This window comes from Cetorhinus maximus, chromosome 3 (assembly GCF_964194155.1).
Source record: "Cetorhinus maximus chromosome 3, sCetMax3.hap1.1, whole genome shotgun sequence".
In the NCBI taxonomy this organism is placed as follows: Eukaryota; Metazoa; Chordata; class Chondrichthyes; order Lamniformes; family Cetorhinidae; genus Cetorhinus; species Cetorhinus maximus.
This window is the reverse complement of record NC_135881.1, coordinates 55,419,853-55,447,654: the sequence shown is the minus strand read 5'-3', so window position 1 is coordinate 55,447,654 and position 27,802 is coordinate 55,419,853. Positions and strand designations below refer to the sequence as shown.

At 42.7% G+C, this 27,802-nt stretch overlaps 1 protein-coding gene across 2 annotated transcripts in view; it reads left to right on the top strand.

Moving 5' to 3' along the window:
• Positions 1–27,802, top strand: part of LOC144678647 (voltage-dependent L-type calcium channel subunit beta-2-like) — a 442,474-nt gene that overhangs the window by 267,448 nt on the left and 147,224 nt on the right. The gene's annotated exons all lie outside the window — the stretch shown is intronic.

Sequence of the window (27,802 nt, the reverse complement as noted above, 5' to 3'; positions counted from 1 at the left end):
TCACAGTAAAGGTCAAGAGTTTACTGTGGGCGAGACTGTTTTTGTACGAAATTTTGAAACTGGACCGAGGTGGGTCCCTGGTACAATCATCTCTGAAACAGGACCTTTATCTTATCAAGTAGAAGTGGAAAACAGGATTGTTAGGAAACACGTGGATCATCTCAGATGTCGAGAAACCCTCCAACAACCAGTTAGTCCACCTGCACTCTCCAAGTTTATTACAAGTATACTCTGAACATGTGGCTCATGACTCATTTCAGGAACCCGTGCACAGGTCTGGAGGGGCACTATTTCGAAAGCCATGTCTCAGCCAGAGCACTGGTTGAGAAAACTATCAGCATCCTGCTTGAATTGGTTGGGAGGCGTTCTGCAAAATAGCCCCACAAGAGTCTCCAGACTTGCCGTTATCTGCCCCATGTTCCATAAGTTTGCACTATAAAAGGGGAAACGTGGGAGAAGAAGTAGAAATGCAGAAGCATGTTCAGCAGAAGAGGGAACATCAAGATAGCAAGGATGCCAATTGTGAACAAGGGCCATCAATCCTGCCAGCTGCCAGAGCTGTACACAGGCAGTTCATTGAGGAAGGCCTTGGTTGAATAATTCCTCAACCTCCAGACCAACAGTTGCTCCTAACATCAATCTCCATCTTTCCAATCTCCGGATGAATTCCCTCAACTTAAACATCAGCGTCAGCCTTTTTGGCACATCCCATGACTTGGCTAACAAATACTAATCTGAAGAGACTCTACACAACAAAAATTTGGTCCAAAACTATGATTTTAAATTGCCATCAAACATACACATAATCTAATGTTTCTACACAAATCTCCTCTAAGTCCAGCTTCATGCACATCCCCAATTTAATTGTTCCACCATTGGTGGCTGTGCTTTCAACTGCCTAGGCCCTAAAATCAGAATTCCCTCCCTCAACTTCTCTGTCTCTCTTAAAGCCCACCTCTTTGACTAAGCTTTTGGTCATCTGTCCTAATATCCCCTTATGTGGCTAGTCTCAAAGTTTCTTTGATAATGCTGCTGTGAAGCACCCTGGAATTTTTTACTACATTAAGGCACTAAGTAAATGGAAATCGTTTAACTTACACAAGACTCAAGCTTGGCCCCACCTTGGAATATTGTCTCCAATTCTAGACACCACATTTTAGGATGGGCATGAAGACTTTAGAGAGGTAAGAAGAGATTTACTAGAATGGTTCCAGGGATGAGGATTTACAGAAATGCGGATGGATGCGGACAGAAATGGAGAAGCTGAGGTTGTTCCCCTTAAAGCGAAGAAGGCTAAGAGGAGATTTGGTGTATAGAGGTGTTTAAAATAATGACGGGGATAGATAAATAAATTATTTATTTAGTAAATAAAGAGGAACTATTTCCAATAGCTGAAGGGTACAGATTTGAGGTGATTGGCAAAAGAACCAGAGGCGATATGTGGAAAAATGTTTTTACGCTACAAGTGGTTAAGATTTGGACTGCACTGTCTGATAGGGTATTGGATACAGATTCAATTGTAGCCTTTCAAAGGGAATTGGATAAATACTTGAAGAAAATATTACAAGAATATGAGGAAACAGTGGGGTTAGTGAGACTAACTGCTCTTTGAAGAGTTGGCACAGACTACAGGACACTGTGCTGTAATGTTCTACAATTCTATGATAAAAGCAAGTCTGATACAAACTCTTACTGCCCTTTTATCTACTCTGGTGCTCTTTTACAAGTGACTACAACATGAGAAGTGTAAAGCTGCTGTTCACCCATTTATGTCACTTGAGATCGCCATGGTGGGTGACCTCAAGGAGCTTGGCTGGTAGAGGGCCCTACTGCAGAACACAGCGTCTTGTCTACAGTTGGTGCTGCCTGAATAATGGACTGCAGCAGTTCAAGAAGGCAACTCACCACCACCTTCTCAAGGGCAACTAGGGATGGGCAATAAATGCTGGCCCAGCCAGCGAAGCCCACATCCCGTGAATGAATAAAAAAAGAAATCCAGCTGGCTTTCTAGCACCAAACACAGGCACTCATTGAGGACCTGACATTGCAATAGACATTCTGCCATCCTGGGAGAGAACAGTGTGTGCCCTTCCATGGAACCAGTGCTCCTCAGCACTTGTAATGCTCAGAACGACAACAGAGCGCAGGAGTAACATGATGATTTGGAAGCCCTTATCCATGCTTTTCTCCACAATTAGTAAGATGGAAGAGTTGTTAGATACAAAGCTTTATCACAGAATCGCACAGTGCAGAAGAGGCCTTTCATCCCATCGAGTCTGCACAACATGTGAGAAACACCTGACCTACCTACCTAATCCCATTTACCAGCACTTGGCCCATAGCCTTGAATGTTATGATGTGCCAAGTGCTCATCCAGGTACTTTTTAAAGGATGTGAGGCAACCCGCCTCCACCACCTTCCCAGGCAGCACATTCCAGACCGTCACCACCCTCTGGGTGAAAAAGTTTTTCCTCACATCCCCCTTAAACCTCCTGCCCCTCACCTTGAACTTATGTCCCCTCGTGACTGACCCTTCAACTAGGGGGAACAGCTGCTCCCTATCCACCCTGTCCACGCCCCTCATAATCTTGTACACCTTGATCAGGTTGCCCCTCAGCCTTCTCTGCTCCAACAAAAACAACCCAAGTCTATCCAAATTCTCTTCATAACTTAAATGTTTCAAACCAGGCAACATCCTGGTGAATCTCCTCTCCAGTGCAATCACATCCTTCCTATAATGTGGTGACCAGAACTGCACACAGTACTCCAGCTGTGGCCTCACCAAGGTTCTCTACAACTCCAACATGATCTCCCTGCTTTTGTAATCTATGCCTCGATTGATAAAGGCAAGTGTCCCATATGCCTTTTTCACCACCCCACTAACATGCCCTTCTGCCTTCAGAGATCTATGGACACACACGCCAAGGTCCCTTTGTTCCTCAGAACTTCCTAGTGTCATGCCATTCATTGAATACTTCCTTGTCAAATTACTCCTTCCAAAGTGTATCACCTCACAGATGACAGCAAGATTGAATTTTACATTGAACCCATCAGAGCTGTTGCCACAGGTTTTATATCTGAAGACCTCACTGTGGTGTGTATGAATGTGAGCACAACAAGCTCCAAGCTCAACTGTAATGTTTTCCTGTCCTGTGCACGATGACACACGAGTTGGAGTTGGATCCTGCTAAGGTTAAAAAGCTTCTAATTCAGTATAAGCCTACCTGTTGAGACATCAATAAAGTCTTGAGTTAAGTGAGCTGGGGTAATCTCAGTACAACTCCCAACAAATAAGAAAACTCAACAAACTTAAGCAAACAGCCAAAGGCCCATTGTGCAGGATCACACCAAGGTTGCTAGTGTTTTAAAAAAGGCAAGATAAATCAGGAAGCAGTAATTAGGTGGCAAAAAATCTGGGCTTTAAAATCCTAACGACCGTAGGAGGATCAGTTGTTGATGATGCATTTAAATCAATTTGCTAATTCATTAAAGCTTGACCATGTGAGGAAGATAAAGGACATGCTGGTGTGAAATGGGCTCCCCCATCTGAGAATGAAGTTTAGGCTATAACTTGGTATAATATTGCAACTCCACATTTGTATATGTTCAGCTAATGTGATTGCAAGAACCCAGTATAAACTGCTCAGTTTTTTACCTCAATTTTACAATAGGACAAAAATGCTGATATGGATTGCAAACTTGCATTTATATAGTGCCTTTCATGACTTCAAGCATCCCAAAGCACTTTACAGCCAATGAAGTACTGTCAAAATGTTGCAATGTCAGAAATAGCCTCTGAAATATGAACCGGGCTAGGAATCCTTGATGATAAATCATTAAGATGTGGATTCAGTTTAGATTGTCCTTACCTGACCTGAACTGAACGTGAGCTGAAGGTACAATTTTTAAAAATCATTTAATTTTCTTCACTTGTCGATCTGATTGTCACTTGCTAGACCAGAATTTGTTGCTCATCCCTCATTGTCCTTGATAAGGTGGTGATGAGCTGCCTTCTTGAACCGCTGCAGTCCATGCAATGTAAGCAATCCTACAGTGCTGTCATATAGGCCTGGATTTTCATCACCCAGGCGGGTAGCGGGAGTCAGGAAAATTCCCAGTTGCAAAGGCGGGATCTTCATTGCCGGGGAGGAGGAGGGTGGGTGGGGGCTGCAGTCGGGACAGCTGACCCGGGAAAGAGGTCGAAGGCAGCTACAGGGTCTGCTGGTAGCCAAGGTGGGCTGTTCAAAAGGCCCACCTCGGAGTGGTGGGACTTTGTCCCAGTTAAAATAAAAACAGAAAGGCCCTCCAGCCCTCACTCCTCAAGCCCACTCACTCCCCACATCCCCTCATCCCCCACATACTTCCCATGCCCCATCCATATCACATCAATACCCCCATGCCAGCAATGTTCCCCAACCACCACATGACTCCTCATGCCCCCTATGCCAAGCTATGTCCTTGCCCCACCCATCCACATGGCCACTCATGCCTCCTATGCCAAGCTTTGGAACTTCCATGCCCATTCTCCCACTATACACTGTGTAGAACCAATGAACCCTATAGTGACAATAGGATGTGTTAAAAAAAACTTTTAGAACAGAAATTCATTCACTACTTTCCACTATGTTAAAAAAAAGTCCTATCACTACAGCCAAATAAAAGTGTTAATTATCCAGACCCTTTAAAGTATCAATGACAGAAACTGCAGGCACTTCAAACCTCTTAACCTTGTGTAAATAAACATTATGAAATCAACAGCAAAGATCAGAGAGACAGAACTGTCAATCTAGCAACGTTTTTCCTGGGGTTCAGGAGTTTCATCAGAGTAATATATTTCTGGGCTATCAGCCAAGAACACATGGCATATATTATATGGTATATGGGCAACTGTGTAATGTGTAGCCACATAGTGTCCATCTGTAACACATTGCATTGGTACACCAAGCACAATTCTATCACTTTTCATTCATATTTACTTTGCAGAAAGAAAAGTCACTAGAGTATATTTTTTTCTTTCACTAATGTGAGTGTAAGTCAGTGTGACTATAAAATAGATGTCATGTTTCATTTTCATCGTGCTTATTTTGTGCTGAAATTAGTGACTAGAAGGCAATATACCCTATGACTGCGAATGTTAATTCAAATGTGGTAAAGGTTCCAGTTTAGTACATTTACACAGATTCTAGTGCTTCTAACTATCCCCCCTTTGCAGAAAGAAATGTAAATTAGACACATTTGTGATTGCCTTATGTGGAATTGCTACATTCTCTAAACATCCTCAGAAAGGGCCTGGATTGCCAGCAGTTCTGTATGTTAAAAGGGGTTGGTGTTTATCTCATACTGTAAATCCTGGATTGACACAAGCTGTCCAAATCTCCTCATAACAAAACAATCACTTGGCTCCTCTTCACCATCATGCTCCCGATCCAAGCAGGAATCAACCATAAATATGCAGCACAATCACTTATAAATCAAATATTTAATTAATCCTATATTTTCAATATGTAGTCAAAGAAATTATCTTGCCAGTGTCAATCATTTTATTTATTTTTAAGCTTAACCAATAGGTGGTTAGTGATAGTATTAAAATAACCATTGGAGGACATAAGCTCACTAATGTAGGTAGATTTTATCTGGGGCTGTCCTTTGTTGCATTGAATCTTCTATCATGAGCTGGAAAGGTCAGGGTTATTGCCGTTCAACTAGCAAGCAGATGCAGTAAGGCTCTGAGTGATATATTGAGATTGAGATATTGAATTGGAAATAATTGTTGAACTTGGTGTGTTCCTATGTTTTGCACAGATATTGATGTTCAGTAGTTGGCTGATTATAGATCCCAGACTCAGAAATACCCTGTGAGACACTAATGATCAAATGCTTGACTTTGTCTGAATTTTCTCCCTTTGCACATCTTCATGCCATTCTTTATGCTGGATTGTCTTTTCTTCCTTACTGCTAATGAAAGATAACAGTCATTCAGAATTTTCACACGATAAGAATCCCAATTTCTGATAGTTTATTTCAAATTATCAATTGATTGGTGTTTGCTTGCTAGTTTGTAACCGGCCTTGCATCTATTCAAGTTCCCTTAAACAGTGCACAGACAAGAGGGTCAAACAGCTGGGTTTGGGTCAGGTGGTCTGTGAAAATTTAAAATACCTCAAACCAAACCCAACCTGCCCACTTCCCATTTTGACAGAGGTAAGGTGGGGAGCAGGTAACCAACTCACTCCCACAAGGCGGGTTGGGCATTAAATGTGCCCCTGAAGGGGTGGGGAAAACCAGGGACAGAAAAGGATCGGCAGTGAGAGAGACTGTAAAGGCAAAGATAGTTAACCAGTTAGGCATGGAAACAGTAATCCAGAGTCAAACACAAATTGCACATCAAGAACAAGCAGCTCATTGATAGATTTGAACATGGACAGATCTATAGCAACATTCAAATACATGCTTGAAGCATTAGGAATACATGAATAAAGAGGTTGTTGTGGCAACTGGGAACTGCAATTTAGTGGCAATATCAGAAACATGACTGGATAATAGAATGAAAATTAATATAAGATTCAGGACTGTAGAGTGCTCAGAAAAGACAGGGCAAAAATAAGTTAGTACAGCCCTCATCTCTGAGCCATGTGGGAGGGAAACGGGATTGGTTTTGTGATGGGGGTAAGCTATAGATTCCAGATTTCACCCAAAACTAATCTGGGTGACATCATTAATGCAACAACACCCAAGCTAACAGTAAAAGCATGCTAAAGAACCTCCTCACTACACTTACAAGCCAGTACGAGGGGGACAATTGATCATCCTGCAAAGAGATGGGAAGATTATGTAAGAATAAAAACGTTATTCAATGGGAGATTTCAATAAGATTAAAATAAATTAAGAGAACCCAAGTTGTCTCAAGTCAGAATGAGTAAATAATATGTATGACTGGTAAAGGAAACAAAAAGTGTCCTCTTAGAATTTGCAGAGGATTCGCAGAACATACTGCACCAGTGGGGATTGGTAGATTCAGTGGGGACAGCTACCATAACATGTTAAAACGTACAATGACCTGGGAGTCAGAAATGCCAAAGGAAGGAACCAGACATATAACTTCAGAAAGAATAAATTCAGTGAATTGAGAGAACAACTAAAGCAACTAGATTGGTGGAATGGTTCAACATCATATTGGGAAATGACACCTTTAAAGGTATAATGCTGAACATGCAGGATAAATAAGCACCACAAACCAATCCCTAAGCAAACGAGAACCTAAATAGTTTCAAAAGCAAATTAAATTTGAAATAACTAAGCAACATAGTTTCTGCACATCTTGCAGAGAGAAACAGGAAGAAGTTCACTGGGAGGAATGAAAACATATACAAATAAACGTTTAAAAGATGATTGGAAAGGCAAACAGAGGTGTAGAAAAATCACAGCAACCAAGGCTAACCGCAGTAGCAGAATTTTTTTTAACTACCATAACAATAAAAGAGCAGTCAGGGAAAAGGTGAAAACCATAAAAGTTGGAAGTAGAATCAAAGCTAAGAATGAACAGAAGATAGCTAATATCCTGAATAATTACATCCTCCAAGCACCATGGCCTCCTCAGAGATATCTAAAGCAAATAACAAAATGAAATAGAAGCCTTAGAAATATGGCTCACAATGAACAAATTACCATGGATAGCTGGTATTTATCCGGTACGCTGGGAGAAACTCCTAAGATTTGTGAGGTACTGGCAATCGTTATGCAGGAATCTCCGGACATTAGAAGTTCCCAGTAATTTGAAAACAGACCTATATAGTTCCCGTATTAAACAGGGGAATAAAGACATTAGTCTCATCTCCATTCATTAAAAATTAGTTGAAGCTGTCATCAAGCTGAGAGCTAGAGGAGTATTTGTATAACAACAATTGATTTAACAGATATCAATATGGATTCGGAAAGGTGAGATAAAGCCTCAGAAGCCGTCTCCATCTCTTTCTGGGAGTAACAAACCAAGTGGACTGTGGGAAACCATGGTGTGCATACCTGCCTCCCAAAAGACATTTGACATAGACCCTCATGAAAGGCTATTTACCAAATTCAGAGCTGAAGGAATTGGGGTAAAGGTTGAAAGGTAGAAAAGAAAACTTATATCATGGTGTGGGGAAGCAATATGTGGGGAATCCAGGGACTGGGATCATTCATGTTTCTCATTTCTATAACATCCACCTTAAAGAATTGGATCATTGCAAGTTCTTTGCCCACACCTTTAATAGCTTGCTAAAGTCAAGGATAAATAAATCAAACTGGAAGGATATTTCCAGGAAACTTTCGAAGATTGGAGAGAAGTACCAAGGTTGAGAGATTTAGGGAGAACATTCTAGTTTAGAGTTGAAATTTTGTTTGATGGTAAACTGCACATTATCTCATGTTTCCAAAGGGACCATATTCACAGAATCACAGAATCACAGATTTACACAGTGCAGAAGAGGCCCTTCGGCCCGTCGACTCTGCACCGACATGTGAGAAGCACCTGCCCTACTTACCTAATCCTATTTACCAGCACTTGGCCCATAGTCTTGAATGTTATGACGTGCCAAGTGCTGATCCAGGTACTTTTTAAAGGATGTGAGGCAACCCGCCTCCACCACCCTCCCAGGCAGCGCATTCCAGACCATCACCACCCTCTGGGTAAAAAAGTTTTTCCTCACATCCCCCCTAAACCTCCTGCCCCTCACCTTGAGCTTGTGTCCCCTCGTGACTGACCCTTCAACTAAGGGGAACAGCTGCCCCCTATCCACCCTGTCCATACCCCTCAATCTTGTACACCTCGATAAGGTCGCCCCTCAGTCTTCTCTGCTCCAACGAAAAAAACTCAAGTCTATCCAATTCTCTTCATACCTTAAATGTTTCATCCCAGGCAACATCCTGGTGAATCTCCTCTCCACCCCCTCCAGTGCAATCACATCCTTCCTATAATGTGGCGACCAGAACGGCACACAGTACTCTAGCTGTGGCCTCACCAAGGTTCAACATGATCTCTCTACTTTTGTAATCTATGCCCTGATTGATAAAGGCAAGTGTCTCATATGCCATTTGCACTGCCCCACTAACATGCCCCTCCACCTTCAGAGATCTATGGACACACACGCCAAGGTCCCTTTGTTCCTCAGAACTTCCTAGTGTCATGCCGTTCATTGAATACTACTTTTTCAAATTACTCCTTCCAAAGTGTATCACCTCACACTTTTCAGGGTTAAATTCCATCTGCCACTTATCTGCCCATTTGACCATCCCATCTATATCTTCCTGTAGCCCAAGACACTCAACCTCACTGTTAACCACTCAACCAATCTTTGTGTCATCCGCAAACTTACTAATCCTACCCCCCACATAGTCATCTATGTCGTTTATATAAATGATGAAAAATAGGGGACCCAGCACAGATCCTTGTGGTACGCCACTGGACACGAGCTTCCAGTCACTAAAGCATCCTTCTGTCATCACCTTCTGTCTCCTACAACTAAGCCAATTTTGAATCCACCTTATCAAATTACCCTGTATCCCATGTGCATTTTCCTTCGTTATAAGTCTCCCATGTGGGACCTTGTCAAAGGCTTTGCTGAAATCCATATAAACTACATCAACTGCACTACCCTCATCTACACACTCGGTCACCTCCTCAAAAAATTCAATCAAATTTGTTAGGCATGACCTCCCTCTGACAAAGCCATGCTGACTATCCCTGATCAAACCTTGCCTCTCCAAGTGAAGATAGATACTCTCCTTCAGAATTTTCTCCAATGGTTTCCCTACCACTGACATGAGACTCACTGGTCTGTAGTTTCCTGGCTTATCTCTGCAACCTTTCTTAAATAGCGGAACCACATTAGCTGTTCTCCAGTCCTCTGGCACCTCCCCAGTGGCCAGAGAGGAATTAAAAATTAGAGGCAGAGCCCCTGCGATCTCCTCCCTTGCCTCCCTCAGCAGTCTATTATAACAGACACTCGTACAAGTCAATAAATAGCGGATTCTTCTTGTTAGGGTCAGTGTTTCATTTCAGTTATAGTTCAGTTCTGTATCTTCAGCAGCAGTGGTCATCCATAAATGTGACGGTGTGATTGCCACATAGCACGTGGATCTGCAATTTTAAAAGGGACTCATATTATTAACAATGTTCAGAATATTTTTATAAAATTCAGAAATCCAGAAAGTTTTCGTAGCTTGTGATCATTGGAGTCTGGCAACCCACAGGAAAACAACCAAAATGTACTTTTTAAAAATAATGCAAACACAGCACAGCTGTATGTGCTACTACCATTAATCGCAACTAACTATTGTACATCTGGTTGGCTGAGCTAATTATTTTCTCAGTAGCTGTTTATTAAGAGGTGGCCTAAGGTTGGGGCAGTCATTAGCCTTATTCAAAATCTCCATACTCAGAGGCATGTATTGGGCACTAATGAAATAGTCTCCATCTGACAGCAATCATCAGCAGCCCTGGGTGAATCCATATCACTTTGACTGGAGTAAATACCTCCCACCCTGTCTCTTAATTTACATTGACAGGACTTTTGGTTCTGAGCTCTAACCTAAAGCAGAAGCTGGATCAAATGAACAGCTGAAGCAGATCATCTCTACGTTCCATAAGAAGGCTCCAACAGCTGTGAGCCAGGCCTATATTCTGTACAGGAAGTAAGGTCTCTGAATAGGAGGTGTAAAAAGCTAGCAGCACATAGTTTGGTTGGTTGCAGCAGTGGATGTGTTTGTGCCCTGTGCCTGAGACTGAACTATTCCTGCAAGAGCAAGTGACACACTTGGATCTGGTTTGGTATGCTTGATCTAATGACACCTGGTCCAGAACACCTTTTTGCTGAGGTAAGCAGCCAGTTTATTACGGCAGGCCAGAGGGTCAGCAATGAGCCAATCCGACATATTTTTGTGATATTTAATGAATGTGACAACAGGAGATCCAGCTGACAAATGAGTGACAAAGCTTCCTTTGAATTGCTACAATTTTGTTTGTCTATCAAATCTGGGAACAATAAAAAAAATAGCATAGTAATAGCTGTATGCAGACAGAAACCCCAGTATAAGTACAGTAATGTAAACCAAATGTAGCCTCCTTTTATATCTGCTAGACAGTGACTTCATGGAACTCAAGGGCTGAAAGAAAGTTAGATTAAAATGTACCAGGTCAGACTCTTCATCAGAACTAGCCTCCTATATTGGGACAGGCTGGAGAGTACCCAACGAATTAAACTTTATTTTGTAGCATTGCTTTAATAATTCAGCTTGTAGGCTATACCCCCACCCCTCTTTTCTGACAAATATAATTAGAATTCTGAGTTACCTAAAAAAAAAACCTTTAAAGCTCTTTTCCAAATGTTGAATTTAACAGGCCATATGTCTTCAAAAAAATTGTCATTTTCATTTTGTTCATGAATACTTTATAAAATGATATAAATCATCTAGGTATAAATTCAGTCATTAAAATGATGTATGCTTTTTCTAAATACTTTTGAAAACCACCTAGAAAAAACAGAATCTATATTTATATATCAGAACAAAGGATTTAAATAAATTTAACACATATAAAAATATTAACTGCCAAACAACTGATACTGTGATATTTGGGTTATAGGATATATTGATAGTTCTATCTAAAGCTAACTTCTGTCTTTGCCGTTGCACGCTATAGAGAAAAACTTTAATCTGAAATACAGACAGTAGGTATAGCTCCTATATGTATAGGGGAAGAGAATGTGGAGCAGGGGAGGGTCAAAGCGGAATGCATGTGACATGGAGGTCGAGCCGAATTTAATAGTGGCCCCTCATTTTAAGTGTTTTTCTCCATTTACCATTCGTCAGCCAGCCAGATTGAAGATGAACCAGAGGCAGAGTATGGAGAAGATGGTGGGAGACATTGTCAAGGCGAAAAGGCTGGGGGGATTCAGGGGGGAAACGGATTAGCAAGCTTTCCTCAGCTGTCATTTTACTTGAGCCCTGGGAAATCCAGCCCGCAGCACTTAACTTTAAAACTGTGATAAAATTTGAGGCATGCAGCCTCTTAAAAATATCTAAATTTTGGATGCACCTCTGGAGAGCAGTTGGTCGCCTGCCCCAACCCGCTTCGTGAAAACTGGAAGTGGCCTCATTTTTTTTGAAACTTTAACCACGTTGTGGGAGGACTAAAATTTCCTCCTACAAACCAGTCAGCATTTGAAAGAAAGTTAGATTAAAATGTACCAGGTCAGACTCTTCAGAACAAGCCAAATGTCCTAGTCTCCAGTATCAGGACAACTTGTCATCGTTGTTTAAATCCTTTATCATTTAAATAAATCATGCTTTTCCACTCCTAGTTTTGAACTGCTGATATTTTTTAATAAATAAATTTATATCTGATGCTTGTCAATTCAAATTAAAGAAAAGGAGGTTGTTGGAAAGGAATCCTGAACTGTTAAATTAATCACACTGGTTATTTGAAGTGCCTGACAGCAGTTGTCTGACACCTGTTCCTTGAGAAGCTCCATGTCCTTATTTGGTAAACTGTTAAAGATTGAAGAAGGCCCTTACAATATAGACTGGAAGCTTCAAATTATTAACTGACTGCTGTATTTTTAACCCCATATCCTGCTTTGGCCCATTGATGTCCCCCTTTCCCCCTGGTTCTAATAGTGGAATCCTTTTTATTTAAATTTGCAATGCAGTAGAGATTGTGGGATTCATAACAAAAATAATATAATGCAATATATTAAGTGCAAAGCATTTTTGAAAGTTCAACTTCAACATACTTTAAACGCTTTTGTTTTGCTTTCTTCCAAGCTAATTTTAGATGCTATTTAGCTTTCACTTCCTAGTTTAAAAGACCTAAATAAAGTTTAAATCAATATGAGTGACAGTGGAATGGCTTCCACTGGCTGTTATTTGAGGCTGGGTATTTTTAGTATGTTCCCTGAAATACAAATGCAGGCAGTGTTGTTATTATTCTGCTTGTGTTCATTAGTATCCAAATTCTCTGTTCATAAGTACTCAAATATTTGATGTTCATTACTTTTCATTATTACATTATTTTATGCAGAATTTTGAAAGAAAAGGTTTTTTCAAAAAGTGCAAACTGTTTTCCTTTTTCCCTAAATACCACCTTCGCCATAACCCCAGAAAGCCTTACAAAAATTATTACTGTTTACTTTTAATTCATAATGCAATATTGATGTCTGAAGAGTGAAAAATGATGCTCACAGTGCACCTTTCCAGGGATACCTGTACAGGTTTCCGTGAAGAAGACCATAGCCTAGATTTTGCTGAATAAGTAATGGCATGTCAATGACACATGCTAGTATTAATGTGTAAGTTGTTCAGCAACTTGTAGTAAGGAACAGGTACCCTGTGATTTGTGGATCGCAAGTTGTTCGTTGATTTGCAATGCCCTGTCTTTAGCTTCACAAAAATCGCATATTTTGTTTCACCTCCCTGCGATTTTCATGACATCACTGCACTTGCCTATGAGTTGCACTTTAAACTTTCCCCAAAAAATTAAGCCTGGCATTCTTAATATATATACCTTTTCACAACATGATAATTGTTAATGAATACCAATTAAACTCCTTTGCCCAAAACGTAAAGAAAGACTTGCATTTATATAGTGCTTTTCATGACCATTGGACGTCTCAAAGCACTTTACAGCCAATAAAGTACTCCTGAAGCGTTGTCACTGTTGCAATGTAGGAAATGCAGGAGCTACTTTATGCACAGCAAGCTCCCATAATCAGAAATGTGATAATGACCAGGAAGTAAACAATTATAGGTGTAAAATCTCATTCCTTCACTTTGTAAATTTTAGTTGGAAATTTAAAAAATTTCAATGGCCAGGATTTTACACTGGCTGTGTGGGTGCACGCCCAACCTGACAGTTCGCGTGCGTCCTGACATCATTGCGCACTCGTGCGATATTTTGTTCGGTGGGCACATATGGCAGCCGGAAGCGCTCTCGCTGGCAATTAAGTGGGCAATTAAGCCCATTAAGGAAGCAATTGAAATCGATTTTACGTGGTCCGTCCACTTTTACAGTTGGCGGACAGGCCAATCGGCCAGGCGGCCTTTACATTTTAGCTGAAACCTTGATCCAGGACGGGACGAAATGTCTGGGGTGAAATGTCCGGGGTGAAATATAATAAAAAGAGATATTTGGAGACTGATGTTTTTTGAGTAAGCTGTCAGGTGCTTGAATATGTTGTATAGACAATTTGGTGCATTTTTTTCATGCCATTTAACCTGTCCAGGTCTGTAGCTCCCTGAGGCAGCTCCACAGCAGCTGTCTGCCTTCAGGAAGCTCACAAGAAGCGCCCACCTGCACCCTCACTTTTGTCGGCGCCTGCCCTGCCCTCTTCCCGCAGCCCCCCCCCCCCCCCCCACCCCCCCAACTCCTGGCAACGCTGAGCCTTTCTCAGTGCAGGTTTCACGCTGGCTGTCTGGCTGTTTATTGCCCAGCCAGTGTGAAATTGTGCCTGGGGGCTGATCACGGGCAGAAGCGCATTTCACATCCGCTTCCGGGCCCGCCGATCACGTGCACCCAAAGAACATAAGATTCAGGCCAATGTTTTAATTTAAGAATGTCCTTCTACCTTTTCCTTTCTGTCTCTTTTTTCAATATCTCTTCATCCAATCTCCTTTCTCCCACTTTCCTCCTTTTCTGTACCTGATTTTACATTGAGTTTACCCACTCTCCTCAGCTTGGAAATCTAACTGAGCAATTGTAAATCTAACGAATGAGGCAAGCAGCAAGATGTCTTGTTCCAGCAAAATCTGGTCTTTATTTATCACCTAATTATGTCCCAGAAACTTTGCAAAAGACTTCAGGTAGAATGAATTTCATTGAGCAGTTACTACTTTTATGTGCGTAATCGGCCGTGATTTACCACAAAGATCCTGCGCCTGCATAAATACTTTGGTAGTGTATATCAGAAATTGATATTTTTGCTATAGTTGATGAATGGTTTCATCAGTTTTACAACATTTCTTTATCTGCCGTTTTAATGCCATGTTAACCTGTTATTTTAAACTGGCTAACACTTACCCCTCCGCTACTTTTGGATATCATGCAATGTAGGATTATTGGCAGGAGTCCAAAGAGGATGATTTCTGAATTTAGAGGGCTGAGTTAATGAGGAAGGATTCTCCAATGGGGCATGTTACTCTCTGGATGAGGATAAACTTGATTTAGGTCTTTTTTAATAAACTTTTCATGAGCCTGGAGAGTTTCAGTGCAGATAAGTGCTGTCCTGAGCTGAATTAGAGGACTAGGGCATCAGTTTACTATTAAGGGTATCAAAGGAAGTTATGACATTAAGGGCCTGATTCTAACTCTGTGTAAGTGAATGGGCTCTTAGTGAATTAAAGGCCCAGATCTTCTGGAGCAGGATTTTTACTTCATTAGGTGGGCGCGGCGGACGGGCCCGGGAGTGGTCGCAAAGCTGCCCGCTGCCCGCAATCAGGCCCCAACATCGATTTCATGCTGGCTGGCCAATTAGCAACCAGCTTGCGTGAAACACGCGCTACAACGGGGTGAGCACCACTGGGGTGGGGTGGGGAATGGGGGGAGGCGGGAGGAGGGTGAGCATGGAAGTTTGCACAAGCGCCCAAGTGCGCGCAATGAAAGCTCCCTGAGGCACAAGGGCTGTCTCAGGAAGCTGAAGATTTTTGAAATAAAAAATAAAAAACTTACAAATGTTAAAAACATGTCCTCTCGTGTGACTCTGTCACATGAGCAGGGACATGTTATAAATGACAATTCAACATTTAAAAAAAAATTTTAATTCCTACTGGAAACCTCATCCCGCCTGTGGATGAGGTTTCATAAAAGATCCAAAGGCTGCCTGGCCGCCCACCCGCTCAGCGCAAAACTCAGCCCCTGGCCTCCAGGCGGTCGTACCCCTAGCAGATGCACTGGGGGATCCCTCGGGACTCCACGGGAATTGTCCAGGAAGTTTCAACTGTCGTTGGACAATTACCCTGTACCTGGAAGCCTCCGAGTTAGAGTCAGAGATGTCGGGTGGTTCCAACTCATTTAGCAGAATAGTTACCCAGGAAAAGTTACAAGGATTAAAACCAGTTATAACTCCTGGGTAACAATACCACTGACCCCTCAACTCCCCATTTGGACCCCTTGACTACCCCCCTGACCCCCCAGCTCCCCATTTGACCTCCCCAACTACCCCACCGAATACCCCACTGTGTACAGTATAGGTCACCTTATTTAAGGAAGGATGTAAATGTGTTGGAAGCAGTTTAGAGGAAGTTTACCAGACTAATACCTGGAATGGGTGGGTTGTCTTATGAGGAAAGGTTGGACAGGTTAAGCTAGAGTTTAGAAGAGTAAGAAGCGACTTGACTGAAACATATAGGCCAGGATTTTTACCTTGTTGGGTGGGCGAGGCGGGCGGGCCCAGGAGTAGTTGCGAAGCTGACCACCGCCGGTGATCGGGCCCCAACATCGTTTTCATGCTGGCTGGCCAATTAACGTGAAACATGCGCTGCAGCGCTCAGCACTGCCAGTGTGGGGGGCGAGCAAGGAAGTTCACACATGTGCGCGAGTGCACGCAATGAAAGCTCCCTGAGGCATAGAGCTGCCTCAGGGAGCTGAAGATTTAAAAACACAAAAATAAAAAATAAAATTACCATTGTTAAGCACATGTCCCCTCATATGACTCTGTCACATGAGCAGGGACATGTTTTGATGAAATTTTAAAATTTTAATTTAATTTTTCATTGCTGTTGGAAACCTCATCCCGCTCATGGAACAGCCATCCTCCCTTGTTCCAGGGAAGGTCAGATATTGGAGGTATGGCAGACAGTCGTAAGATGCATCATGACAGCTGTCTGGGTATCAGGTTGAAACTTGCATGACCCTGCTCTGTGGTTGGACCTTAGCTGGGCATTAATGAAGCTGTAACGTTTTGTACTGATGAATTCTATTGCTTGCTGTTCTGGTGCTATAATTTCCTGTTTCATCACCCCTGCTGTCAAATTATTCCACAATTCTATCAGCTACTTTTACTGATGGGCCGAATCTTTTTTTAAAAAATTTGTTCATGGGATGTGGGCATCGCTGGCTAGACCAGCATTTATTGCTCATCCCTATTTTTTTTAAATTCATTTATGAGGGGAACAGGAGGAACAATCAAGAGGAACAGGGGGAATAGGAGGAGGAAGAGAGGAGGTAACCAACACACCCCCTTTCAGCCAGGCTGTGATCAACCCATCCGACTGTAGTACAGTGAACGCAAACTAATTCACTATTTAACAACAGTCTCGCACTTTACCTTCTCTCTGTTACTGCCCATCACAGAATGCTCTTGGCCACAATGCAGAAATAAAAGCCACCACAAAACAACCATTCCAAACCATATTTATAAATTAAACCATCGAATATTCCATACAGAAGTCAACTAATCTGTGCTAAACCTGTATCCAACCTTGGTTAGACCACACTCGGAGAATTCTGCATACCATTCTGGCCACCATATTATCAAAAGGATGTAGAGACACTAGAAAGGGTGCAGAGAAGATTTACAAGAATGATACCAGAAATGCATGGGTATATATATCAAGAAGGGATTATTTTTATTCATTTAGGAGCTATGGGTGTCGCTGGCTTCGCTGGCGTCTGCCAGCCAATCCCATCCAAAACCCCAGAATTATCTTGAAGTCCTGTCTCCATCACTTTTATTTTCATTCACAGGATGTGGGCTTCACTGGCTGGGCCAGCATTTATTGCCCATCCCTAGCTGCCCTTGAGAAGGTGGTGGTGAGCTGCCTTCTTGAATCGCTGCAGTCCATGTGGTGTAGTACACCCACAGTGCTGTTAGGAAGGGAGTTCCAGGATTTTGACCCAGTGACAGTTGAAGGAACGGCAATATATTTCCAAGTCAGGATGGTGAGTGGCTTGAAGGGGAACTTCCAGGTAGTGGTGTTCCCATGTGTCTGCTTCCAAGTGTGTTAGCTAAGAACTCTTGCGACTTTTAAAAAAATCTATTAATGACTTGGAACAGTGGTACAGCATGCTGATCAGGAGAGAGATCAAGAGATTAGAATGGATTAATCTATGAATTGTCAGCATTAATAAAGGGTAGAGTACAAATCGAGTCTGTATTGTTGATGCATAAGGGTCAGAGCCTATGCAGAATACTGTCTGAAAGTCTATTCACCTAATTCTAAGAATGATAATATACAAGGATTGAGTAATGAAGATGATTCTGGCTATCAGGACGGGTTGCATCTAAACTGGAGGGGCACCAATATCCTGGCTGCGAGGTTTGCTAGTGTCACTCGGGAGGGTTTAAACTAGTATGGCAGGGGGGGGTGGGAACCAGAGCAGTAGGTCAGCAGGTGAAATAAAGGAATGGGAACCAGTGAATATGGCCAGTAGGTCTAAGAGGAAGGGCAGGCAGGGAGAAATTACTGAACACAGTGAGACTGGGAGTCTGAAATGCATTTGTTTCAGTGCGAGAATTGTAACAGGCAAGGCAGATGAGCTTAGAGCTTGGATTAGTACTTGGGACTATGATGTTATTGCTATTACAGAGACTTGGTTGAAGGATGGACAGGATTGGCAGATAAACGTTCCAGGATTTAGATGTTTCAGGCAGGATAGAGAGGGATGTAGAAGAGGTGGGGGAGTTGCATTGCTGGTTAAGGGGAATATCACAGCTGTACGACAGGAGGACACCTTGTTGGGCTCATGCAGCGAGGCAATATGGTTAGAGCTCCGGAATAGGAAGGGTGCAGTCACAATGTTGGGGGTTTGCTATAGGCCTTCCAATTGCCGGCGGGAGGTTGAGGAACAGTTATGTTGGCAGATTTTGGAAAGATGTAAGGGTTGTTGTGGTGGGTGATTTTAAATTTCTCTATATTGACTGGGAATCACTTAGTGCTAGTGGTTTGGATGGTGCAGAATTTGTAAGGTGCATCCAGGAGGGCTCCCTGAGACAATATGTAGATAGTCCAACTAGGGAAGGGGCAATACTGGACCTGGTATTAGGGAATGAACCCGGCCAGGTAGTCGAAGGTTCAGTAGGAGAGCATTTCGGGAAAAGTGACCATAATTCAGTAGGTTTCAAGGTACTGGTGGATAAGGAAAACAGGAGTCCTTGGGTGAAGGTGCTTAATTGGGGGAAGGCTAATTATAACAGTATTAGGCAGGAACTGAGGAATCTAGACTGGAGGCGAATGTTTGAGGGCAAATCAACAACTGACATGTGGGGGGCTTTTAAACGTCAGTTGATAAGAATTCAGGACTGGCATGTTCCTGCTAGGATGAAGGATAAGCATGGCAAGTTTCAGGAACCTTGGATAACGAAGGATATTGTGAGATTAGTCAAAAAGAAAAGGGAAGCATTCGTAAGGGCTAGAAGGCTGGGAACAGATGAAGCCCATGGAGAATACAAAGAAAATGGGAAGAAACTTAAGCAAGGAGTCAGGAGGGCTAAAAGGGGTCATGAAAAGTCACTGGCAACCAGGATTAAGAAAAATCCTAAGGCCATTATACCTATGTAAAGGGCAAGAGAGTAGCCAGGGAAAGGGTGGGCACACTCAGGGACAGAGGTGGGAATCTGTGTGTAGAGCCAGAAGAAATGGGAGAGATACTGAATGAATACTTCTCATCAGTATTCACCAAAGAGAAGGACTTAGCGGTCGATTTGTCTAGGGAAGACTGTGTAGATAGCCTGGATCATGTTGAGATCAAAAAAGAGGTGTTAGGCATCTTGAAAAATATTAAGGTGGATAAGTCCCCGGGGCCAGATGGGATCTACTCCAGAGTACTGAGGGAGGCAAGGGAGGAGATTACTTGGGCCTTGACCGAAATCTTTGTATCCTCACTGGCTACGGGTGAGGTCCCAGAGGACTGGAGAATGGCCAATGTTGTCCCATTGTTTAAGAAGGGTAGCAGGGATAATCCAGGAAATTACAGGTCGGTGAGCCTTACGTCAGTGGTAGGGAAAATATTGGAGAAGATTCTTCGTGACAGGATTTACTACCATTTGGAAGCAAATGGGCGTATTAGTGAGAGGCAGCATGGTTTTGTGAAGGGGAGGTCGTGTCTCACTAACTTGATCAAGTTTTTCAAGGAAGTGACAAAGATGATCGATGATGGAAGGGCAGTAGATGTTATATACATGGATTTCAGTAAGGCCTTTGACAAGGTCCCTCATGGCAGAGTGGTACAGAAGGTAAAATCGCATGGGATCAGAGGTGAGCTGGCAGGGTGGATACAGAAGCTTGGTCATAGAAGACAGTGGGTAGTAGTGGAAGGGTGCTTTTCTGAACGGAGAGCTGTGACTAGTGGAGTTCCGCAGGGATCAGTGCTGGGACCGTTGCTGTTTGTGGTATACATAAATGATTTGGAGGAAAATGTAACTGGGCTAATTAGTAAGTTTGCAGACGACACCAAGGTTGGAGGAGTTGCAGATAGGGAAGAGGATTGTCAAAGGATACAATGGGATATAGATAGGTTGGAGACTTGGGCGGAGAAATGGCAGATGGAGTTTAATCCGGACAAATGCGAGGTAATGCATTTTGGAAGGTCTAATACAGGCAGGAATTACACAGTAAATGGCAGAACCCTTAAGTGCATCGACGTGCAGAGGGATCTGAGTGTACAGGTCCACAGGTCACTGAAAGTGGCAACACAGGTGGATAAGGTAGTCAGGAAGGCATATGGCATGCTTGCTTTCATTGGCAGAGGTATTAAGTATAAAATCTGGGAAGTCATGCTGCAGCTGTATAGAACCTTGGTTAGGCCACACTTGGAATATTGCGTGCAATTCTGGTCACCACATTACCAGAAGGATATAGAGGTGTTGGAGAGGGTGCAGAGGAGGTTTACCAGGATGCTGCCTGGTCTGGAGGTTATTAGCTATGAGGGGAGGTTGGAGAAACCCGGACTGTTCTCACTAGAGTGACGGAGATTGAGGGGCAACTTGATAGAAGTTTACAAAATTATGAGTGGCATAGACAGAGTAGATAGTCAGAAGCTTTTTCCCAGGGTGGAAGAGTCAATTACTAGGGGACATAGATTTAAGGTGAGAGGAGAAAACTGTAAAGGTGATGTGCAGGGCACGTTTTTTACGCAGAGGCTAGTGAGTGTCTGGAATTCGCTGCCAGAGGAGGTGGTGGAAGCAGGTATGATAGTGGTGTTTAAGAGGCAGCTTGACAAATACATGAATAGGATGGGAATAGAGGGATACGGACCCCGGAAGTGTAAAATGTTTTAGTTGACAGGCAATATGATCGGCGCAGGCTTGGAGGGCTGTACTTTTCTTTGTTTTTTGTTCTTTATAAGTCATGACAAAAAGCTAAGCGATTTGGGCTCCTTTCATTTGAAAAAAAATTCATCCAATTGATATTTTTGAAATTACGGCTTCCTAATTGCTACGATTCCAATCATATATGGTAGAAAAATGTTTTTGTTTTTGAGGTGATGAAAGCTGTTTCTGTATGATTTAATTACTATTGATTCATTATTCAACAGTTTAGTATATGCTGTTTTTTTTGTATATTCATTCATGGGATGTGGGTGTTGCTGGCAAGGCCAGAATTTGATGCCCTTGCCTAATTGCCCTTGAGAGCAGTTAAGAGTCAACCACATTACAGAAGGTCTGGAGTCACATGTAAGCCAGATCAGGTAAGTGTGGCAAACTTCCTTCCCTAAAGGCCATTAGTGAATAAAATGGGTTTTCACAAAAATCGATGATAGTTTTGTCCCGTCCAGATATATGTCTGTATCATCCTGGCTACTTTATAAAATTATTACTCTGTTATTTTTAAAAATGGACAAATAGCTGGACTGATAAAATGGTCACCGCTGACCACATGATGATAGTTCTGGAAGTTTCTGAGCAGTTTAAATATGGACAAAGGCTAACACATCAATTCCCTTGAATGTAGCACTCCATACATTGTATAAACGTTCCAGCCAAGCCAACACAAAGGATAGCAGTTGAAATGTTTGTACCCACCAGCTATGGACAAAGGCAAAGCTATTTGTGACTCCTCATCTCTAATATTGTGCTAATGGTTCTACAGTTATCTGCTCAAAATACAATGAGTTTTAACAAGCAGCCTTGTTAGCTGAATAACTCGACCTGTAACCACCCTGTCAAATGACTGAGATTGGTGCGATTTGAATTGCTTTACTTATACAGCTTTCGGATTCCACCCTCAGTCTGCTGTTTAACATCTGACTAGCGGGCCACACAGAAGCAAGCTATGGCCAGTTTGGACAACTGTCCCCTATCTAACCTGACTCTGCAAAGAGTTTGTACTATTGCCTACAGAACTGATTCAATCTCTGCATGCCTACTTAATCTTGGGACAGCAACATCACTGGAAATGAATCTTACACCACTGGTCTTCAGCTATCTGAACTCTGTGAAAGAATCCCTCATTGGTCTTTAACTCTGGGCTCTGGACTCACATGAAACCATATTCTTCTTTTATCGTGGTCTCTGCCCTGAATCCCTTTCTTTCCCTTATCCCTCTTTTATTGTATGAATGCAAAAAAGGGGCAGATGTTGTGAAACCCCTTTCCCGCAGTTTGTGTGTGTAAAATAAACCAATCCCCTTATGTTATGTTATCTCGAGTTTGCTGTGGGGTTATTAATAGAGGATTGGATCATTCCAAACTGAAGAGTTTGGTAGCATACGCTACCAGTTATAAAAGGGGAAAATCAAAAATCAAAGACTCCTTTCTGTTTACGGATAGGTCCTGAATGGAGAAATCAGGGTTGTTCTAAATTAAACCACCTCCTGTACACAACAGTTTCATGGTCACCATTACTGAGACTAGCTTTCAATTCTGAATTTTTAATTAATTGAATTTAAATTCCACCAGCTGCTATATCCATATCCTCAGAGCATTAGCCTGGGCCTTTAGATTACTAGTTCAATGGCATTACAACACCATCGTCTCCCTGCTGTAAAATAAAAACTAGTGTGTTTTGAAAATATATTATTCACTAATTCAATAGCTGTAAATCCAGAAGATCCTTTAATGCCTTCAATATATTTATGCGACTTTGTTTTCACTACACCCTTGACCATTTTGTCCACCATATTACAAAGCTTATTAGTGCAGTGTTGTCCAATACATTTGCCAGCTATCAGTTGCTGCACGTGGCTAATTGGAAATCCAGATATGGCTACTAGGATTTTGCATTAGGAAGTAAAAAATGAGTAATAGGCACCATCATCGGGCATGTGGTCTCAATACTCATATTTATAACATTCTTTGTCTTGTTGTGCCAACACAGGATGTAAGAATGTGGACAAGTGTCAGGATGGATTGTTAGCTGGATGCAAAACAGAAAGCAGAGGATGAGAGTAAAGGGTGGTTATTCAGGGTGGCAGAAGATGGGAAGTGGTGTTCCACAAGCATCCATGCTGGCACCTCTGCTGTTCACAATTTAGTTATTTGGACTTTGGAATCAAAACAAAATTTCTAAATTTGTGGACGATACCAAACTATAGGGAGGGTTAGTCAATACTGAGGAGGATTGCAACAGAATACTGGAGAACATTAATAAACTTGCATAATGGGCAAATAATTGGCAGATGAAGTTCAACACAGATAAATGTGAGGTAGTGCATTTTGGTAGGAGTAATAAGGAAGGTGCAATTCTAGAAGGGGTAGAGGAACAAAGGACTAAAAGTTGTGCCACAGGTTAGCATGGCTGTAAATAAAGCAAACCAAGCACTAGGCTTTATTGTTAGAGGGATAGAATTGACAAATAGGGAAGTTATGCTAAACCTGTATCAAACCTTGATTGGACCACATTTACAGTACTGAGTGCAGTTCTAGTGGCCATATTATAAAAAGGATATAGAGGCACTGGAGAGAGTGCAAAGAAGATTTACAAGGATGATACCAAAAATACGTTGGTATACATAGTAGGGCAGGATTGACAGGCTGTGTCTCTTTTCTCTTGAGAAAAGAAGGCTGAGGGGTGACCTAATAGAGATCTTTAAAATCATGAAGGGCAGAATTTTGCCCTTGATGGGCAGGCGGGCCCGACCGACTCGGCGGCGGGCGGGTAGCCAATCGCTGCCATTTTACGTGGGCGGGCCGTCCGTCAGGAAGCACTATGCGCTTCCTGTGGGGGGGAGGGAAATTCCCCAACTGCGAGAGTGCGCTCTTTCGCGTATGCACGCGAAAGAACGCACATCTCCTTGAGGCAAAGTGCTGCCTCAGGGAGATCGCTGAAAGTCTGAGAGACATTAAAAATAGAAAAATAAGAAAATCATTAACATGTCCCCCTCATGTGAAAATGTCACACGAGATGGGACATGTTAATGAAGTACACAAACACTTTAGTAAACGTTTCAAAAACCGAAATCAAACCTCATGCTGCCACTGGATGAGGTTTGTGAAAAAATCACCTACCTGCCTGCCCGTTGGGCCCATACGCCAAACTGAAGTTCGCACGGGCCCCTCAAAATCCTGGTCGATTGGTGAGTTAATGGCCTTAATAAGGCCTTTAATTAATAGTGGGCGCGCGTCGCGCTGCATAGTGCGCCTGCCGATCTAACTATCGCGATGCCACGCACTGACGTTGGGACGCTCGCGCGACATTTTCAGCGCTGGCGTGTGGGCTCCGCCACCCGCATGTCAACCAGAAGATTCAGCCCGAAAGGTTTTGATAGAGTGGATACAGAGGGAATGATTCCTTTTGTGGGGAAGAGCATGTCAAGAGGCCATCAATATAAGATAATCACCAAGAAATCCAATTGAGAATTCAGAAGAAATTTCTTCACCCAAAGAGTGGTGAGAATGTGGAACTGTCTACCACAGGGAATAGTTGAAGCAGATAGTTAAGATGCATTTAAAGGGAAGCTAAACAAGCACATGAGGCTGTGATGGTAGATTTAGATGAGAAAAGATGGGAGGAGGGTCAAGTGCAGCATAAACACTGGCATCGAGTGGTCGGGCCGAATGGCCTGATTCTGTGCTGGAAATCATATGCAGTGCTATGACTAAATGCAAAGGGCTGGATTTTAGCTACTGAGGTAGGTAGCTTGAGTTGAGGGATTTCTTGATTTGCTGGTCCCATCTTGGTTAAAAAGTTTCCGATACACGTAATTGTTTATCCCGGGGTGGAGGTACAGGATGGAATCAAGCCCACCAACCCCGGAAGCAGAGCATTGGCAGCCACGGGGCGGGCGAGTGCCAAGGTGGGTTGGTTAGAAGGACCACCTCAACTCTCTAGAACTCTGTCCCAGTTGTGTCAGAAGATATTAGGCCTTCTAGCCATCATCCCTCACACCCCATCAGCTTCCACCCCCACCTCACCCCCATGGCCCTGTATACCTTCCACGTGAACACATGTCAACTTATGCCTACTCAATGCCAACTCATACCCTCCGCCAACCCATGGCCCCTCATACTGTCCATGACAACTCATGCCCCTTCCATGCGCATTCACCCAGTATGTAGTATGTGTGTAGCGAATGAGCCATACAATAACAATGACAAGTGTAGAACTGTGGAGGAAAAGAGCAAAAACACATTCAAAAATCTTGTTTTGGAACAAAAACCTGTTGTTCCTACATTCCTATAAAAGTTTCCATCAGACAGACCATTAAATTATCAATAACAAAGACTTCAAACACTTCATACCCCTTAACCATGCACAAATAAACATTGAGACTTTGACAAAACTTGGCTGTGAACCCAGACCAATAAAAACATTAACTCAGCAGAGGGTTATATTCTAAAAATTGAAGTGAATTGGTGACTTTGCTTGATTGACATATTTAAGTGGTTATAATAAGTTATTATTTCTGTAATCTCTTCGTTAACGCCTCAATGGCATTCCCCATCCAGCCTCTTCCCGCCAACTCACCTCTCCACTGACCTATCTATGTTGGCTCCATGACCGCCACTCCACCACCTCCCTTGCCGGGGTCTTCCAGCCTGGCCCCAGTGAGACCCCAGACTTAGCTCCTGTCTCAGCACCAGCACAGCACACCTTTCTGAAGGCCTCGATGTAGTACTGGCAGTGACATTGCTCCTGGTAGAGATGATGGTACTGGAGAGCTGTTGGCGGTTGTCTGATTGGCTGGCAGTGCTCTGAGATGGGAATCCCTATTTCTGAGGGCCATTAAATGGCTGTGGTGCGAGGTCCCCAATCGGAGGCAGGCTCATGCCTGGATTTTATGCATGGGGGTGGGACCACTGCCCCAGTGTAAAATCCAACCCAAAATACTGTTTCCTTCGTGGGTTAAAATCCTGGAATACCTCCCTTACAGCACTGTGGGTGTACCTAAACCTCATTGACTGTAGTGGTGCAAGAAGGCAGCTCATAACCACCTTTTCGCGGACAATTAAGGAAGGGCAATAAATTCTGGCTCACATCCCATGAACGAATGAAAATAAACAGGTACATTCAGGGTGGGGAGATCTCATGGAGAGATTTGAAATAAGGGCATGGATTTGAATTTCAGTTGAAGGGCTTGGGGAGCTGGGATGCTAGGAGACCAATCTGGAATGGTGGGCACGCAGGACTTTGTGTGGGAGAAGACTTGAATTCTGGATTGATGGAGTCTATGAAGGAGGACTTCTAAGAAGAGAGCATTTGAGAAGTCAGGATTCAAATGATGGAGATAAGGATGACTGATTCAGCAGCATAGGGACGAGCTTGGGATGTAAGCAACCAATGATTTGGAAGTGCCTGATTGGATGTGAATCAAAGCCTCAACTTTGGAATGAACATAATGCTAAGGCCAGCCAGAACTGGGTTCAACCTGAGTAAGCAGCCAGATGGGGTGATGGATATGTCCAGAAGAGGGGCTGCCTTATACCCAAGAAAGATAGTCAAGATTGGGGAAGATGCATAAAGGGGAAAGAGAAAACTTAGAAGATAGAATTATCTGCAGTTCCATGAAAAAAGCTGTCCATGTCAAGCCTGCCTTAATAAAGGAGGAGACAATTAGTGTGATTATGAGTAAATAATTAGAAGCTGTAAAGCCTTGCAAGGACATGTTAGAAATTATTACTAGTCTCATGGTATGCTCAGAATCTCTCAAATTATGGCCATTTGTGGTCCAACTTGCCCATCTGCAGCTGGTTTTCCCTGAACTCCAGCATCGGAACTACTCATAAGTGATAGTGAAGGCTACAAGTTTGAAACGGTCAGACTAACTGGCATGTAGTTGCAGAGGGCTTTTGCACACTAAATTGGAGCTACTTTGAGGAACTGTTTTTGACAAATCGTTCTTTAAAACACTTAGTTAAATTGAAACTTTATGAATGACTCTTTCAGGAATTTCTGTTACTACCTGTGTCTTTCCTGCTCTACCCAAGTCCAGTCTAATCCAAAACAAAAATAAAAAATACCTGGAAAAACTCAGCAGGTCTGACAGCATCTGCACAGAGAAATACAGTTAACGTTTCGAGTCCGTATGACTCTTCAGCAGAACTAAGGAAAAATAGAAGAGAGGTGAAATATAAGCTGGTTTAAGGAGGGGTGGGACAGGTAGAGCTGGATAGGGGGCCAGTGATAGGTGGAGATTGCCAAAAGATGTCACAGACAAAAGAACAAAGAGGTGTTAAACCAGCTTATATTTTACCTCTCTTCTATTTTTCCTTAGTTCTGTTGAAGAGTCATACGGACTCGAAATGTTAACTGTATTCCTCTCCGCAGATGCTGTCATTCCTGTTGAGTTTTTCCAGGTATTTTTATTTTTGTTTTTGTTTTGGATTTCCAGCATCCACAGTTTTTTGCTTTTATCCCAGTCTAATCCAAGCCTGGACTTCTCACCATGGAAATGAAGC